Source organism: Salvia splendens, chromosome 1 (assembly GCF_004379255.2).
Source record: "Salvia splendens isolate huo1 chromosome 1, SspV2, whole genome shotgun sequence".
Taxonomy (NCBI): Eukaryota; Viridiplantae; Streptophyta; class Magnoliopsida; order Lamiales; family Lamiaceae; genus Salvia; species Salvia splendens.
This window is the reverse complement of record NC_056032.1, coordinates 17,161,565-17,181,324: the sequence shown is the minus strand read 5'-3', so window position 1 is coordinate 17,181,324 and position 19,760 is coordinate 17,161,565. Positions and strand designations below refer to the sequence as shown.

At 36.1% G+C, this 19,760-nt stretch overlaps 2 pseudogenes; one reads left to right on the top strand and one right to left on the bottom strand.

The window, feature by feature from the left end:
• Positions 1–5,686: 5,686 nt before the first annotated feature.
• On the top strand, positions 5,687–9,230 carry LOC121809515 (annotated as a pseudogene).
• A 713-nt stretch (positions 9,231–9,943) lies between these two features.
• Positions 9,944–12,617, bottom strand: LOC121809444 (annotated as a pseudogene).
• Between the last annotated feature and the right edge of the window lie 7,143 nt (positions 12,618–19,760).

The window sequence follows — 19,760 nt, the reverse complement described above, 5'->3', positions numbered from 1 at the left end:
AACATTTAATTTGTTACGGTGTTTAGTTGCATAATTGATAAAGTAAGAAAGAGATAGATAAAAAAGTTCTTAAAACAATATTGTTAGATGAGAATGAGTCCCACCTAATAAAGAGAAAAGAATTTTTGAAATTAGAATGTTCATACTTTTTAAGAACGGACTAAAAAAATAAAGAGTTCATACTTTTCAAGATGAAGGGAGTATATGACTCTTATTACTCATGAAATAAAAATTTAATGCAGTATGCCAAATTCAGAAATAAAGTGATTTAATTACAGTTTGCCAAATTTAAGAACTGAAAGGATATATTTGTCAATTTCATTATTTAATTGTAAAATTAAGTTCCCTCCTAGTTGAGTCAATTTTCTATTTCGGAAAGTTCCCTCATAGTTGAGTCATTTTCATGCATAGTAATTTTTTTCTCTTTATTATTTTACTATCTCTTACTTATTCTTTGTACTTTATTTACTATGTTTTTTACTTTATTCTCTCTACATTTTTCTCTTTGTTACTTTTTTATTTAACACACTCAACATTTCTTTTTTAAACTCCGTGCCGATAAATTTTCCCTCAACTATGAGCGAACGAAGGGAGTACCATTTAAACATCCATAAATAGAAAATTATTGTCGATGGTAATAGTATAATATTGTATTTTTGGTCCTTTTGGAATGGTAAAGTAGCATTTGAGTATTAATTCGAGAAAATAATTTTTTTTTACATTTAGTTGCCATCATATAGAATGTAAATTTAGACTAATCTTCGGAGTTTATCTTAAAATAAGATCACCGATTCAAGCTATATCTATTATAACAAAGAGTTAAAGTGAATTGCAATATAATTTCTATACAATTGGATTCTTACATTCTCGATCTATGATGAATTTAAATACTAGTATTATGCATAGTCGCTGAATATATAGAGTACTCACATTTGACTATTGGAGGCCCTGTTCTTTCGATTTTGGATATTATGTTGAAGTCGCTCGGGAATTGTGCTGTGTTACTTGTGCTATTGATATATCACAAATCCCAAGGTCCAGAGGATTCGTTGATTACAGGGTGTAGGAGATCGTGGAACCTTCAGAATTCGGTCCTTGGACACACACTTTTCCACTTCAAAAATCTCAACCCACTACACTATTGGCTAGTATAGAGAAGCAAATGATTGATCCCACGAGGACGGATGAGTTAGGATGCATTTAGAGGGTTTTGGGAGGGTTTGGCTGCTGCCACGCAACAAGTGGGTTGAGAATTTTAAACTACTTGACTTAGGAAATGAAAGCTAACTACTCTATCTACTGGGTCCAGGAAACTGGTACGTACGGCACATGCATGACGCAAAATGTAAATCACTTGAGAGACAAACTCAACAAACTGAGACTATACTGACTTTCCTAAAATGACCGAACAAACTAGCACAGAAAGTGGGGACCAAATTTCCCTAAGTGTCCAGGTTCTGGAAAAGCTGCAGCAAAGTAAAAGGACAAAGCAGAGAGAACAGACAGATTGCAGATTTGATCCTAACTACTAACAAACTTCATCTTCTTCAGGAATCCAACGGGAAAACAAAATAAAATAGAGTAATGAACATCATGAAAATAGAGCAAGTTTCAGATCTGAAATTAAACAAGGAATTAAAGGCTAAACTCAACAGATCTAAACTACTAGGCCTAGCAGATGCGAGAACAAACAGTAAACAATCATAATCATGCAGAATTCAAACAACAAACTCCAGATCCATCACGATTCTCCAAAATCTCAACGCCTCCATGATTAGATCCACAACTTCCAGCAATAATCCAACGGATCCCAACTCCAAACATCCAACAAATAATAAATACGAAACGGAAAAACAGTAAACACACATCAACTCAACAAGATCCAACAAAACCAACGGAAATATTCACAATATTTAGAACTAAGTTTGATTCCAGCAGATCCAAGTCAGAAACAGAAGCTGCTAAGCTAAAAACTGCAAGTGCTTAAAAACGAAAAGTAATCCAAAGCAGAATGTAAAAGATTGTTTCTTCGCCTACACAAGGCGGTGCCCCCTCCTTCTTCAATGTTAAGCTCTTTATATAGGTAAGGCTCTGATCCTTAGGACATGTTCTTGGTGAATTGACGCTTGTGCCCCTGAATAGGATCTTTTTAAACTCTGCTATTTGCTCCATTCTGCTCCTGTCGCCAACTTCTGATATTTCACTTCAAAATTCATCTCTTTTGCGTCTGCCAGGTTAATTAGCACCAATTCCTGGGCCCGACAGATTTATTACGCACCTGAACTTAGAAACGTATATTAGTGCACCGAAAACACAGAATTTAGATCTAAAACAAATACATGATACGAGCCTTATCATATGTCATGTCTCATTTTTTTTAAGTGAACTATATTTTTCACTAATTTATTACACTCACATTTTATTATAAAATTAAAATATAAATGGGACGTACGTTCCGCTAACCTTTCTTGTCCAGTTAAAACTTGCACGGAATCAAAGTGGAGCATTAAACACTTTACTGGGTACATTTTTTGCAATTTTTGTTTTAGTCAATTTGTTTCTTTTTCCTTTTCTCCCTTTTCATTCTTTCTTCTTTCTTTTTCCTTTTCTTATTCTTTTTTCTTTAATTTTTCATCTTAAAATATAAATATGAAATCGAATTAATTATTAAATTTAAAATAGCTAATCAACTAAGCAAATTCGATCAATAACTAGACTAGTGAATAACTAATGCCACTAATTCCAATCCAATTAATACAATGATGAAAATCTTATCAATAAATAATTGGATCGGCAACTGAGCATATGCTCTTTCATTTTGATGTATAGATTTTATTTTTGTGATAATAAATACTTTTTTTATATATTGACTATTATTATGATATTATCGTTAAATAGTATAATTATGTTTTGAGTATTTTATTTATATTTGTAATGTTCATGACATTTTTGGTAAAAATCAAATTATTCAAAATTTAATCCAATTATCATAGAATCTTAGATACATAGAAACATAATAATAATAATAATAATAATAATAATAATAATAATAATAATAATAATAATAATAATAATAATAATAATAATAATAATAATAAAATAGTACATGAATCGCAATTTTAGTTGACTTTTCATCATTCCATAACCTATAACTTTGTATATTTATTAATCGTCTCATACAATTAATATTTTGATTAAAATTATTGAGATTTTTGTACTTTCGGTCATTGTATCTTTAACTTACATGCTAATAATCATATAAAAATCGGTCACTATAACGCAGAACAAACTAAATTTATGCCGAACTTAACCAAAAATTATAACTTAAATAACAAATTTCATCAAAATTTTAATTGTACGTGACAATTGAGATATGTACAGAAGTTATACTCTATCCGTCCATAAAAAATAGTCTTATTTTGCCATTTTTTTATATTCACAATAGTCTCATTTTATAAATAGAAAGTTTGTCTTTTATACTTTACCCATTTTTTCTTTCTCTCATACGTTATCCATTCTTTCTCTCTATCTTTGTTACTTTACCTACTTTTTTTCTCCTTCTATCTTATTTTATTAATTTTTTTTATTAAAATCCATGTCATCCACAAATGAGACTATTTTTATGGACTGAGGATTTATTTTTGCAAAATAAAATAGCATTATTGATTATCATGGAAGTTTAATTCTGTAACTTAAAGAATTATGTCATGCTAATGTAATGTTCCTCATTTTAGCCCAAACTACTCCAATCGGTTCTCACTAAATGTTCTATATTTCTTTATTTGGCCGGTTCCCAATAAATACACTATTTCACTTTTATAACTTTTGTAAGTGGATCTCACATTCTACTAACCAATTCTATTTACAATTGTTATAAACTAAAATTCAAAAATATGACTCACATTCCATTAATTTTTTACATAATTTTTCTTTACAAAGTCAAACAATTTATTAAAACTCGCAGCGATCAAATATGAGACCTCTATTGGGGACATATGGAGTATTGATTATACGCATTTATCATTTTTTATAATTGTATATTTCAATCTAGCTAAAATCTAATTTATGCAATCAAATATTTTTATTAAAATGTGAAACACTCTTTATCTCTATGATATATAAGGACTTATTTTGGAAAATAAAATAGCATTATTGATTATTGTAACAACCCCTAATTTTCGTCCCTTCTTTCCTTCTTTCGAGATAAATCGAAATTTATTAGTATAATTAATTTCTATTAGAAGTCGTGTAATTTTGTAATCGTTGAACTCTTGTTGCAATCTCAACTTCCGAATAACGTGAGTACTTTGTTTTGAGAAAATAAAGTATGAAGAATTTGTTGGCACAAGAGAAAGATATCAGGGTGTGTTTGGGAACATGGAATTGGAGCTATGGAATTGGAATTGGAGGCTTCAATTCCAATTCCATTGTTTAGTATCACAAAAATGTATAGAATTAGAATTGAATTATAATTCCAAAATTTTCAATTCCATGATTTGTTTCATATCAAAAGTAGAAAATTGGAATTCCAAATATTCATAAAATTAGATAGCTTCAGTACCGACTACAGACATTTCACATACACTACACACATTTCACACAATTCACACACTACACACATTTCACGCACTTCGCAAACTACACACATTTCACACACGATACACACTACACACATTTCACACACTACACACATTTCACACACTACACACATTTCACACTCTACACAAGTTTCACACACTACACACATTTCACACACTACACATATTTCACACACTACACACACTACATGCATTTCACACACTAAACAAATTTCACACACTACACACACTAAACAAATTTCACACACTACACAAATTTCACACTACACACATTTCACACTCTACACAAATTTCACACACTACACACACTACACACATCTCACACATTTCACACACTACACAAATTTCACACATTTCACACTATACACACACTACATAAAATACACACACTACATATACTATACGCAAAATACACATACTACACACATTACACACAAAATACACACACGACACAAATTTTACACAAAATACACACTATACCCAAAATACACACACTATTCAAAAACCAAAATTTCAAATTTGGTTCAGTTTTAACTTTTGGAAAATTTTATTTTTTTTATTCAGACCGGAAAAAAAAACTAAAACTGAAAAAAAAAATCTAAAAAACGGATGCTTGAAATGTGTAAAATGTGTGTAAAGTGTGAAAGTGTGTGAAATTTGTGTAGTGTGTAAAATATGTGAAATGTGTGTTTTGTGTGTGAAATGTGTGTAGTGTGTGAAATTTGTGTAGTGTGTGTAGTGTGTAAAATATGTGTAGTGCGGGAAATGTGTGAAATTTGTGTAGTGTGTGAAATTTGTGTAGTGTATGAAATGTGTGTAGTGTGCGAAGTGTGTGAAATGTGTGTAGTGTGTGAAATGCGTGTATTGTGTGTAGTGTGTGAAATGCATTTATTGTGTGAAATGTGTGTAGTGTGTGAAATGTTTGAAATGTGTGTTTTGTGTGTGAAGTGTGTGTAGTGTGTGAAATGTGGAAATTATCAGGAAATTGGGGACTATCATGCAATAGGTGGGGTGCATGCTGGTATTTAATAAAATTCTGGGGGAAGGGGGGGGGGGGTTTGTGAATAATTATGGTGTGGGGGTGTAAAATGAGAATTAGGGTCAGGGTTAATACACCCCAACCCTTTACCTCCTTCAATTCTTGCGCCGCCTCCCCTATTTTGGTTCCACCTCTCGCCGGCGAAATTGCCAGTGCCGACCACCCCGCCGCCGTTCCCGCCTATGCCGGAAGCTTCCAGTTCCTCCTTTTGCTTTCCCCGTCCGGTTATCACTTCTCGATTGCCCGATATAGTTGTCGCCGCTTCACTACCGGCGGTCCCCGGGCGGTGAACGGCGGTGGCTTGGCTCCAGGTTCCGCTCCGGTTACCTTGGCGTTGCCCCTGAGCCGCAAGTCCATGACCGATTCCTTGCGATTCTGTTCTGCCGTGGGTACTAGGGTTTGAGGATTCCGGTGGCCCTAATCTCCGTCGGGTCGCCTCCTTTTTAATCCACCCATATGCGGTTTCCAGTGGGTAATTTCTTCCATTAAGTTTGAATGCAACAGTTACATTCTTACTTGCTCGAATCTTGCTGCTTGATGATTCTGACGAATTTGTTGTTGGTTTCTTCTTCTCGTCTAACATTTTGGACACTGATTTGAATTTTGTTTGCTCACTGATTCTTGATTATTTTGGCCGAGATAGGTTTGGGCAATGATGAAAATAATTCTGAGCCCTTGTTTAAACAAGGCTATGATGCCATGTAGAAACAGGTTTTGGGGAATTCATATCACTCTTTCTCATTGATAATCACAAGATTTACACGCCTCTTTATAGGCTTTCAAGAATACAAAAAAGGTATGATTGATTTCCCTAACCCTAATGTTCTATACATGGTAAATATCAATTTCTAATTAATCGTGATCACAGGAAATCAGCTACGGGAAATCTTCCCTTCCACGGTGCGATCTTTCCTTCCAACACGAGTGATTTGTTGAAGCATATACTTGTACCAACGCCGCCTCAACCTCCTCTTACTAGCCTTGAAGGTTCGTCTCAGTTATTAATTCGTTAGCGCGATTAGAATGTTTAGTTTTGTGATGGCTATTAATATTATGTTTTCGTCGTAAAATTGTGGAAAATCAAATTACAATATCCTAAACCTAACTCTAAAAACTCTGCTCCTTATGTTTAGATTGAAATTTAGTTCTTAGTTAGATGGTATGGAATTGCAGCTAGGGGACCTAGTACAAGGAAGCTATTTCCTGCTTGGCTTTGGAGGAGGAAACCCAAGGACTATGATCTGGCCCAAGGTTTGGTGAGCATTCCTTATTAGTTGAAATAAATTTTGTATGCATATTGTATGTATTTATATAAGCAGAGTAACTTATTTGTCTTTAACTGTTGATGAAGATGATCATTTTGGACTACAAAGCTTTTCACTGCGTGAGCTACGTTTTACAACAAACAGTTTTAGCGACCAAAATATCCTGCGTGGTGGACATTGGAAAGTTTATAAAAGTCGACTAGCAGATGGCTCTCTGGTAGAAGTTGAATGGGTGCCACCACAAGCAACTGAGATAGATATGGAATGATAAGCATTGCTACACATTGCAATGTAATTCGTGCTCGTGGATTTTGTATTACTCAAAAAAGAAAACTGCTCGTTTATCCGCACATGGTTAATGGAAGTGTGGCATTCTGGTTAAGAGGTAAGCTCAATCAACCATTCATTTTCATTCGATGGTGTACTTTTGTTCGATAACAACGTTATGTTTGCTTAAGAACTCGGGTTCGCCGTCTTGCAGGCTGTTAAAATAGGTTTGTAGCTTCTTTTATGCATCTTTTTTTTGTCATATAGAAGGAAAGTAACCATAAATAGTAATCAAGGCAAGTTTTTTATAAACAATAATTGTGTAGATATAGTTTTGTCTGTTATAATGTAAACTGTTTGTGTTTGTTATATTGTAAAGTGTTTGTGTTTATTATATTTTGTAACTGATTGGGAATTTTGTTATGCATACATTTTATTTGTATTAAAACTACTGACTCCAGAAAGAAATGATTCACTGCCTCCTATCGGCTGGCTAACAAGGATGAAGATAGCACTTGGAGCTGCAAAGGGTCTAGCTTACCTGCATCATGATTGCCCCAGGAAAATCATTCATTGTTCTGTTAAAGCGTCTAATATATTTTTGGACGGGAACTTTGAAGCAGTTCTTGCTGACTTATCCTTGGGTGAATTTGTGGATTGCTGCGGTAATGATATTGTCACTCCGGTTAAAGGAAGAATTGGTCATATAGCTCCTGAGTATCTTGCTACTGGTAAGTGTTCGATGAAAAATGATGTTTTTGCTTATGGAGTCTTTCTTCTCGAGCTCATCACAGCGCAGAGAGGTTTTGATCTTGCTCGGCTTGCCAATGGTGATGACATGATGTTAATAGATTGGGTGAGTCTTGCTCTAGTTGTACCATTACTCTCATAGGAATGCAAACGTAAGGAATAACAAATCATTTAAATAGTTTGAAACTTAAACACTGTTGTGTTAAGTGATATTTTGATGAGTGTACATTATTCCTGTGGTGATGAGTCTAGGCAATATTTTCATTTGAAGTAGAAATTTCACAAATATAACCTGTCACTAGGCATTTTTCAAGTAATCTATTACTTGGCTCCATTGTTGTTATATGGTTACTCAGGGATATATAATCTAACATCAGGTTAAGCATATTTACAAGGAGAGAGAATGGAAAGTGATAGTTGATGCAGAACTTCAAGGTAAAATCACAGATGAAGAGGTTGAGGAATTGTTGCAAATAGCTCTGATCTGCACACGAGATGATCCAGAAGAACGCCCGACGATGTTGGAAGTTGCGAGGAGGTTAGAAGTTACATATCACTTGGCAAAGGGGGAGGCAGAGTGGTCCATGGAAGATTTCAATGTAGACATTTTGGAAGGTCGAGATGTCGAGAATTCTTCTCTGGATAAACTACATGCTGCAACAGAGGGTTTTAGCAACAAAATTATCAGTGAGGATAGTTTTAATGTGATCTACAAAGGCTGGTTAGATGGCTATCCTGTTGCAGTTAAAAGACAATTCTCGAAGTCTAGAATATTATTTTGAAAGAGAACTAGAGATTGGACAAATTTGTTCGCAACCAATTCCAAATCTGGTTCATGTGATTGGATTTTGCCGGATGCCAGAAGTACAACTGCTTGTTTTCCCGTTGATGGTCAATGGAAGTGTCGATTCATGGTTAACGGGTAAGCTTTCCCAAATTCATTCTCTCTCACACAGCACAGCTCATTAATGTTTCCTCTTATAATAACGTTAGACCTATTAACATAACATGATGAGAAATGTTTCTTAGAGCATGAGTGTTTAATTATTGTTTTAATTTGAACAGGGAGACATGAATCGCAGCCTCCTCTCACTTGGAAACAGAGAAAAAATATAGCAATTGGTGCAGCAAGGGGTCTAGCTCATTTGCATGATAAATGTGGAAAGAAAATCATTCATTGCGATGTCAAAGCTGCAAATATATTGTTAGATGACAACTTTGAATCAGTTGTTGCTGATTTCAAATCAGCCAAGTTCATGAACCACCACGAAACTTATATTACCACAACCGTGACAGGAACAATTGGTCATATATAGCCCCCGAGTACCTTGCCAGTGGTAAATGTTAAGAAAAAACTGATGTTTTCAGTTATGGAGCGTTTCTTCTTGAGCTCATCACAGGACGGAGAATTATTAATCTTATTCACGTAGCCGATGAGAACGACAGGATGTGTGTTGGTTTGGTGAGAATATAAGTTTATTCTATGAATATTAAGAATTTGCAGTTTGTAATTCCTTATTTCCCTATACATCTAATATCTGGTAAAAAATAATTATGAGGAGAGAAGATGGGAATCATTGGCTGATAATGAAGGTGGTGATGATTTCATGGAAGCAGCTGGTGAAAGCCGCTGTTTACTGCACAAGATACAACCCAGACAGACGTCCAAGGATGGCGGATGTCGTGACGATGTTAGAATTAGTTTAGGGTGTGGTTCAGAGTTCCGAAGAGCAGTTCGGAATAAGAAGAGGATGGTGGTACTTCTAGTTCGGCATCAGAAGAACTAAGTGATCAGCCAAGATGATCATACAATATAGATCCCCAAAAGGCAAATCTTGAATAATGGTAATTTCAAGATGACTCATTTACTTAATAGTATATTTTACTAAACAGGGACATTCTAATAGGTCAATAAATATCAAATAACTTGAATAATCACACCATTGTTCTTATTCAAGCCTACAACACACTACAACAGTCATTAGATTAATTTCTCAACTTTAGTTGCAGCAGCTGTAGATATCTTAACACCGAAGATTAGGTCCTGGACTAACCCGCAACTGCTTACAGTAATCTTCGTAGTACTTGACTCGAGAGCTCACTTGCGCGGTCCTCTTCCCGTCGCATTCAGCTCTATTAATAGCACGAATCGTGGCTCCAAAGCCCTTGCCCGATATGAAAAGGCCGTCCCAGTTTTCCATCCAAAACCATACAGAAGCCTTGATTGATATAAGGGCATTTGTGGCAACAACCTCGGGATTTTTTAGTACAGTGAACCCTATGGCGCGGCCGGCTACACCATAGTTGTAGTTCCACGTCAGCTTCAACGGTCCCCGACCGTAGTAGTGCTTGTTGGCCGCACACGGCCATTTTGAATATGTTAGGTCGCAATAGGGCTTCGATTGCCTGCCATTCTCTTCAATAAAGCACAAACCTACGTACAAAGGTAATTTGTAAGGGAAATATATCGGTGTTTATAATAGTCGTATAAATAAATTAATGTATATGAATGAGTTGGAGAGAACTTTCCTTAAATGGAAATGAGCTATTTTTATGGTACGGATGGAGTATGAAAATAAATGAGAATATTTATGTGTGGTGTTGAGTTGTTAAAGGCTTACTTCCCGTCTCATGCGCGATGTGGGCGAAGAAGGCTGCGATTTCCCGCTTGGACTCGTCAACGGATCCAATAGTCCCGAAGGTGGGATAAGAGGCCATCGCGAGGAGAAACCTCGCGCGGCTGTAGAATCCCTTCCCTGGGCAGCCGCACGGGCGCTGAGGTCATCCGCAACGCTGTCTCTTATCTGTCTCATTTCTTCACTATTCATGGGCCCCACTGTACTTTTCACCCCATCTCTTAACTAAGAGACAACACCTGCATCACTCCATCTCTTAACCATCTCATCCCTTAACTATTCATTCAATTTCATTTTTTATTTTTATTTCCAACAAATTCAATTAATAAAAACACACTTCATTAAATAAAATAAAATTACAACTTAAAATTCTAAAAAAAACCACATTAATAAAATCCTAAAAAAATAAAAAATATATAATTTAAAATCTTCCGCTCATTCTCTATAAATTCAAAATCTCAAAACTCAAAGAAGCAGAAGAAGATATCATTAGTTGCGACATCTTATTCCGTGGGATCAAAGCTCGAGGCAACAAAAATTCGTAGCGATAGACTTGGGGAGGTGAAGGATTTATTTCGAATTTAGGAGAGAGCTCCGACGAACTTTTAGTCTGTGGATTCCAACGATACTTGAAAATTCAGGGTGTTTGATTTTTTTTATTCGACGCATTTGCTCAAATGGATCAATGAATGGATTAAATTTGGGAGAAGAATAATGTTTTGAGATGAAGAATGTAGAGTATTTGAGTGAGAATAGAGAGTTTTTTTTTATGGTGGATTAATTTGTGGGAATGATTTAATATTTATAGAAGTGATTGGAGGCTTAAAAAAATATAAATAAAAAATTTGCAAAAAACGGCTATAAACGGCTAGTATATTTTTGGAGATTTTTTTATTTTCAAATTTTTCCTGAATTTAAAAAAAATATATTTTTTCGGATAAAAACAACGCCCACTCTCGGGCCGGCGAGTGGGCGTCACGGACGAACCGGAGCTCGCCACGTCGCCAACGCGCGTGGCGAGCTGTCTCACGACACTTCCCTCCGCGGCGAGACAAGGGACGGGCTGGGGACGAGACGGAGCCCGCAACGCTGTCTCGATGCAGTCTCGTCTCTCCTAGACGAGATAGAGCCCGCAACGAGACGCGTTGCGGGTGCCCTGACTCGCGAGGATCCCGTTGAAGAAAACGTCGGTCACAACAACTTTGACTTTGTTGCGGCCTTTGCACGGCCCGGCCCGGCCCAGCAGTTGGTGCCGCAGAAGCCGAATTTGCTGCAGCACTCGCCCCTCTTGCACCCGCACTTCTGCCCGGAAACGGAGCCCAGGACAAGGCAGACAATGGTGAAGAGAGTGAGGAGGTTTTTCATTTTTGGGTTAGTGGTGTAGATAGACTTAGAAGGGATGTGATGAGTTTTTATTGTGTGTGTATGTGCACCTCAACTTATTTAGTTCAAGATCATAGTGAAATAGACTTTAATTTCTTTGTCAAGGGCGCGAAATCAAATTTTATTTTTTTTATCATTTTTATTGGGTTATTTATGTTATTGTATGGCGTAAATTACTTAGGAAGTGATTGATATATGTGCTTCACGGGAAGTGTTATATTACTAACTCAATACTTAATTGCTAACTATAATTAAATAATAACTATTAGATATTCAAATCAAGTGTCTAGATCATCAGCTCTAGAATGTCAATACGATCAACAGAAAACGTCAATAAGGGTACTAAGGTCAATTTACAACAAATTAGTTGTAACTAACTTTTGAAAAATATCTCATAACTTTAAAACACATATAACTTTTCTCGATTTAAATTATTTTTTCGCACTACATATATCAAATTAGAGATAATTTCATAAGGATTCTAAAGAGATCTCACTTGCATATGTTCCGATGTCAAAATTTGAAAAAAAAAATCAAAAATTTTCATAAATTTCGTTCACAGCTTTATACCAATACACGACACATAATATGTCAATACAATGCTTGTACAATGTCAATATGAAATTGTATTGACATTGTCATGTGTTTGTGTTGATGTATTACATACATTGTATGACATTGTGTTTCTAAATCCTAAATTTGATAGTTGCTATTATCTTTTTAATATTAAAAAATAAAAAATAAAATTACACATGACAAATTGTAGACCACAAGATTTCTAAAATCCTATGGTCTTAAATTAGTTGTAGTTAGCAATTAAATGATAAGTTAGCAATTGATCACTCTCTGTGCTTCACAATCTCTATCCTTTTTTGAATTTATAATTGTTAACCTAGATTCCATGATCATTAGGAGTAGTGATGGAGTATCTCATAACCTACTTAGTACTAATGTTTTTCTAAATCAAACAAAAATTAAAATCTAGTTACATAAATTTATTAAAAACGGCAAAAACCAAGTTATCTTCATATTAATCTTATACAGAAAATATCAATAAAATTCATATATAGTAGCCATAGGATTAAAGCTACGAAATAGAACAAAACTCATGATTCTCTAATTTATTTGATTAAATATATTTACAAAATTACACTCCCTCCTTCGTCCCATAAATATAGACCACTTGAAACGGCATTGGTTTAATTTAATGCGCAATTAAGAAAATAAGAGAGAGATAGAAATAAAAATTGATTGAAACATAGTTAGTAAAAAAATGAAGCTCACCTCGTTCGAAAAAAAAACTTTCCAAAATCAATGTTGCTTTTTCTATGTGATGGACCAAATAATGACAATTAATCTATTTTTAGGGACGTAGCTATATTTTTAACAAAAAATAAGTAAAATAATTTTAGAAAATTTTCAAACTGTTAAAGCCCCTCACCAAGCAGTTTTTCCTCTGCTCTTTTTTTTATTCTTTTTAAGATAGATCAATACTTATTTCTTATTTATCTTTGTAGTAACTTGAACTTTTCTATTTATTGGATGGAGGAGCATTTTACTAAACGAGTAAAGTTGCGCTTCATCGTCTCACCTATATTATTTTAAAGAGGATATCCCACTAATCCCTATGACGACTCAAACCCCGTCTTATTGGGTGGAGAGAAAGCGTCACCCCTGATTAGAGATGCCCACCGGTTCCGGTTCCGGTTCCGAACCGGAACCGTGGCAATATTCCCGAACCGGAACCGTCGAAATTCGGGTCGCGGTCCGGTTCAGGTTCAAGATATTTCGAACCGGAATCGTCACCGAACCGGCGGTTCGGGACGGTTCGGAACCGGCGGTTAACCGCGGAACCGCCGGTTCGGGTGCGTATATCGAGGCATGGGGGATGGGGCCGGCGGCGGCAGCTTTTCAGCAGCAAAACCGGCCGGAACCGCCGGTTTTTCGGCGGTTAACTGCCGATTCAGTGGCTTTCGAGGCGGCGCGGAACACGAGGCGACAATGGCGCAGCTTTTGCAGACGGTTCGTTGACCGAACAGGCGGTTTTATCCCGGAAACCGGCGGTTTTGTCCCGAAAACCGGCGGTTCCGGCGGTTTTCCGCCAAAACCGCCGGTTTTGTGAAATTTCAAATTTTTTTTTTCAAATTTCAAATTCGAATTCTTCCATTTTCCCCCTCATTTTTATCTATAAATACCCCCCTCTATCCTCATTTACATTTACCCCACTCTTGTGTTAATAAGAGTTTCTCTCTTCAATCTCACAATTCTCTCTCTTTGTCTCCAATTTCTCATTTGTGCTATTGTGCTTCCATTTAATTACTCAAGTGCTACTCTTATTAAGCATTGTTATACGCTTTATATTTGTTCCCGTAGTTCTATAAGTTGTCTTTCGTTCTCAATTGCTAAAAAAAAATTTATTCCATATTTCTACATTTCTACTATATATCAAGATGTCTTCATCCTGAGAAGGTCGTGTTGATAAGGGAAAGGGAAAGTCCAAGAGGCCATCTCGGAGATCCGTTATTGATGAAATTTCTCAAATGAACATGGATGCTTGGCAGGTTAATATTTATTATCTACTAATTTAATTAATTTTGAATTACATTACATTATTGTTCATAATTTTATTTGAAATTTACAATACAAATATTATTTTGTAGACTCGAGAAGAGCAAGATGTGGCACATGCTATTGCTCTTTCTCGCTCTCAATCCCAAGGCGATGCTTATGTTGGTACTGGTAGTGGTGCTCCCGGTCGCGGTGCCTATTCTCAACAAATTCCAACCCCTGTGAATGTTGATGAAGACGACGATGATGATGATGATGACGAGGAGGAGGGGGAGGAGGTAGAAGAGGTTCAAGAAATGCCACCCCCACCACCACCAAGTAGTCGCCGTGGCCGTAGTCATGGTCGTGGACACCCTCCTCAACCTCCTAGACCAGTTGAACGGTCTTTAAGCTCAAACATCATGGTGAAACATTTCAAGAGGGTACAAGATACTAACGATCCTGACACGTATAATGTGTATTGCAACTATTGCGAAAACGTATACACACTCCGAAAGGGTGGAGGATACGGTACGTTTACCCGTCACATGGAGAAAGCGCATCCGGTCGAGTTTGGTATCGCTCCAACCCAAACTCAACTCAACTTTCAACATGTCGGGACCGGGAGTGGGATGGGTTCATCCCAAACATCAGGTATGTGTAGCAATACTCTTTTGAAATATGATCACAAAAATGCTCTTAATGTGATGTCTAGATTTGCCGTTATGAAACATTTTCCATTCAATGCTTTTGATAACGATGCTTTTGAGTTGAGTATGCGACAAGTTTATAATGCGGCTGCAAGGAAGTTGAGTCGAACTTCTATGACTCGAGCCGTTGTTAGACAATGCATGGAAAAGAAAGCGCAACTAGGTACGTTTATTTTTAACTTAGGGCATAAGGTTTCTATTTGCTCTGATGTGTGGACCGATTGTTTTTGCAAAAACTCCTACATGGGCATCACTGTGCATTTCGTTGATCACAGTTGGACTTTGAACAAACGTTTGATTGCATTTCGTGAATTTCCCGCACCACACACTGCACAAGCAATTGCTCAATTGATCATTCAAGTTTTGAATGAATTTCAATTGATCGTTAAAATTTTTTCCATTGGTTTTGACAATGCTAGCGCTAACACTGCTAGTATAGATGAACTAATCAGTGCATGTTCTCCTGTTATTGATGGCAAATATTTTCATGTGCGATGTATTGCCCATATTTTGAATTTGTGTGTTCAAGATGCTATCGATTTGTGGCAAAAGTATGTTGATCCTATTAGAACTGCTGTGAAGTTGATTCATAACAAAGCTCCTATTGGTAGAGCTTGGAAGAGATATTGTCATAGCAAGCAATGCAGGTACACCAACTTCAAATTGGATGTTTCAACTCGTTGGAACTCGACGTATGATATGTTGGAGTCGACTTTGAACCACATTGAGTATTTATGTGATTTTTTTAGAACTTTCCCTCATGTGCCTTCTGATTTGCTTTTGATACCCTCTTGTTGGGACCACAGCATGGATTTGTTTCGATTATTCCGCGCGTTCAAAAATGCCACTGTTGAGTTATCCGGTGTTTATTATCCTACTTCTGTGCGCGTTTTGGAGCATTGCATGTATGTGGCAATTGGTTTTAAAACATGTGTGAAAAATACTCAATTCATTGAGTTGAAGGCTATTTTGTTTTACATGGTTGAAAAATGGTTAAAATATTTTGCTCGTATTCCAAATGTGTTTTTGATTGCAAAATGCTTGGATCCAAAGTGGAAGTTGCATGGTGTTTATAAAATTTTAGACATGTACTATGGTTGTTTGCACGATTTGGATTTTTCTTAACTCCGCGAAATGGGCTTGACAAGAGGAGAATGCTTCGAACTAAGTATTCCGGATGTTGATGAAATCAAACTAAGGTTAGATAGTGCACTTCGTTCTCTCTACGCGGAATATGAAATGCGATATAACACCGCTCACCAGGTACGTGCTCCTCCTAGTCCTTCTACATTTGATTTTGGTGGAGGGGATTTTACCAATGTCATGATCGATCCCGACGTAGTATCACAATTGCAAGATCTATACGGTACTACAACCAATAGGACTAGAGCGACTAGTGAATTAGATATATATTTGGAATCGCGCTCTATTTTTCAAGATGCAGGTCCTCCTACTCAACAAATTGACGTCCTTAATTGGTGGGGAACACATGACAAAGATTTTCCGATACTCTCCATCATGGCTAAGGAGATATTCGACGTTCCCGCTTCCACCGTCACCGTTGAACAAGCTTTTAGTGTCGGCGGTTGTGTCCTAGACGACAAAAGGAGCAATCTCTCCACCAAGAACATGGAAGCCACTATGTTACTTGACGATTGGGCAAAGGCGGACATGAGAGCACAAGAGCCGGATTTCGACTTCCGTGTAGAGAGTGATGGTGAAGAATTTTCTTCCGATGGCGATGACGAGGTCAGAAGCGAGAGCACTCAACATTAGCAATGAGTCGACGGGGGGCGGTGAACGGCGAGCACAGCCGACCAAAAAGGTAAGCAAGGTAAGAGAACTACGTGGGCTTTGATTCCTCAATAAAATTGTGGATACGTAGGCACCTCAACTTAAATTTGAAAAGTTTAACTTCGAAAGTTTAAGTTGAGCTCAAGCCCTTTTCAATTATTTCCCCTCCCCCCCCATTTCATGTTTTTTTATTTACGTTCCGAGTCCGACGACACTTGTAAATTATATTACATTGTTGTATCACTGTATGTATTGTAATTGTAATGTATCGTTGTTGCGGCTAAGTTGTACTTGAAGATCATTAAAATATATTCCCCATTTGATAAGTATCTTATTGGTGAAAAAGTGGGTATCTTTGGGGCAGATGGTACTGGAACACAAATTTATATATGAAATCTGGATGAATGGGGATCAGATTATAGTTTAAAATGGGAAGCTGGGTTAACTGGCCGCCAATGAACCCAGCTTCCCATTTTAAACTATAATCTGATCCTCATTCATCCAGATTCCATATATAAATTTGTGTTCCAGTACCATCTGCCCCAAAGATACCCACTTTTTCACCAATAAGATATTTATCAAATGGGGAATATATTTTAATGATCTTCAAGTACAACTTAGCCGCATCCTGAATGATCTATGAAAATTCTTCTCGGAATCAACCCTTTTTTCTTGCAAAATGTTGCCCATTTTCTAAGCAAACACATATCAGCACGCCATATACACATTGCTGCATTTCTAATAGGGGCAATTTGATCTTCCAAAGCAATCAATGCATCTCGAACACACATAGTCAGAACATTATTCAAGCATCTAGCATGGAAAAAATCAGAACAAACTATCTATTAGTGCTAATTTTTTCCATGCTAGATGCTTGAATAATATTCTGACTATGTGTGTTCGAGATGCATTGATTGCTTTGGAAGATCAAATTGCCCCTATTAGAAATGCAGCAATGTGTATATGGCGTGCTGATATGTGTTTGCTTAGAAAATGGGCAACATTTTGCAAGAAAAAAGGGTTGATCCCAAGGTAAGAGAATTACGTGGGCTTTGATTCCTCAATAAAATTGTGGATACGTAGGCAACTCAACTTAAATTTGAAAAGTTTAACTTTGAAAGTTTAAGTTGATCCCAAGCCCTTTTCAATTTTTCCTTTTTCCCCCCCATTTCATGTTTTTTTATTTACCTTCCGAGTCCGACGAGGCGACGACACTTGTAAATTATATTACATTGTTGTATGTTGTTGTATTGTATACTTATGTATTGTAAATTGTAATGTATCATTGTCCGTTACAACTCAAAATCAATAAAATTTATTTCATTTTCTCATTATTCGTCTTATTTGTGCTTGAATTATGCATTGTCTTGTTCCGATTTGTTGTATAAAGCCAAATTTCAAATTAAAAAAATAATAATAATAATAATTGAACCGCGAAACCGCCGGTTCGAAAACCGGAACCGCCAAAACCGCCGGAAAACCGGCGGTTCCGAACCGGAACCGGAACCGCCGGTTTTTGAACCGGAACCGGAACCCTGAAATAGCCTCACGGTCCGGTTCCGGTTCCGCCTCCGCCAAAACCGGAACCGGCGGTTCCGAACCGGAACCGCCGGTTTTCGAACCGGAACCGCCGGTTTTTGAACCGTGGGCAACACTACCCCTGATTAAGAGTATATGATCTATTTATCCTTCTTATTGAATAAGAAATGTTAATTGAACTGATCATTTTTATAAAACATTATATTTCCATTAAATTTGAGTGGAAAAACATAAATATCTGGACGAAGACTTGGAATGCTTGTTTTTCTAGTGGCATTAGAAAGTTGTTACAATGTTAGGTTAGTTTCCATATATCCATTAATATCAACGAATAAGTCTACCATACAGTGGAATTATTTTTTGTGGAGTTGACTCATGATTATATGTGATTTGTGCGTAAATAATCAAAACAACAAATTAATTAATTTTGTTAAAAAGATTTCCACTTGATAATAATTATACTTGGTAGATCAATTATAAACATCCAGATTTACATTAAGCATTACTTAATGGAAATGCTCCATTATGGGTAGCATTACTTAATTAATTATGCATTATCACTTTGATTAATTTATTTACTTAATCTCGTTACTGATTAAATTATCTATAATCTAGTAAGTTAACAATAAAGTAATTTTACATTATTCAACATAAATACATATTCATATTTTGAATAGAGTACCTTATATATGCATAATATAAATATCTAGACAATCAATCACTTTTATTAATTTTTATATTGATTTTTTTCGAACTACCAAACAACAATACTAAAACTTTATCATTATCTTTCATCTTAAATTCTATAACTATCTTGCCAAATTCTGTTATATCTACCAAAAGACCCAGAATGTATAATTAAGAGTACCTATGCCCCCTCACAAAGGAAACTTCTTGGAAGCTTAATTATATTTCAAAATATCTATGTGCTTTTGAAAAAAAATGCAGTTTTAGCTAGTTTTTCCATATGATGTCTTTACAACATAACCGATTGGACTAACATTGAGAAATAATGGGCACATTCATTGACCATGACAACATGACTTTCGCAACAATTAAAAAAATATAGTCAAGTAAAAGAGTGCATTTCGTTTGAAATTTTACTAACAATATTGCTAGTTGGCTTTTTTCCAACTGAAACATAACGAATTTAAAATTAATTAAGATAATAAATTTGGAACTTTATCTTGTGTATTACTATGAACTATTATCTCGTCGAATTAATTGAACCT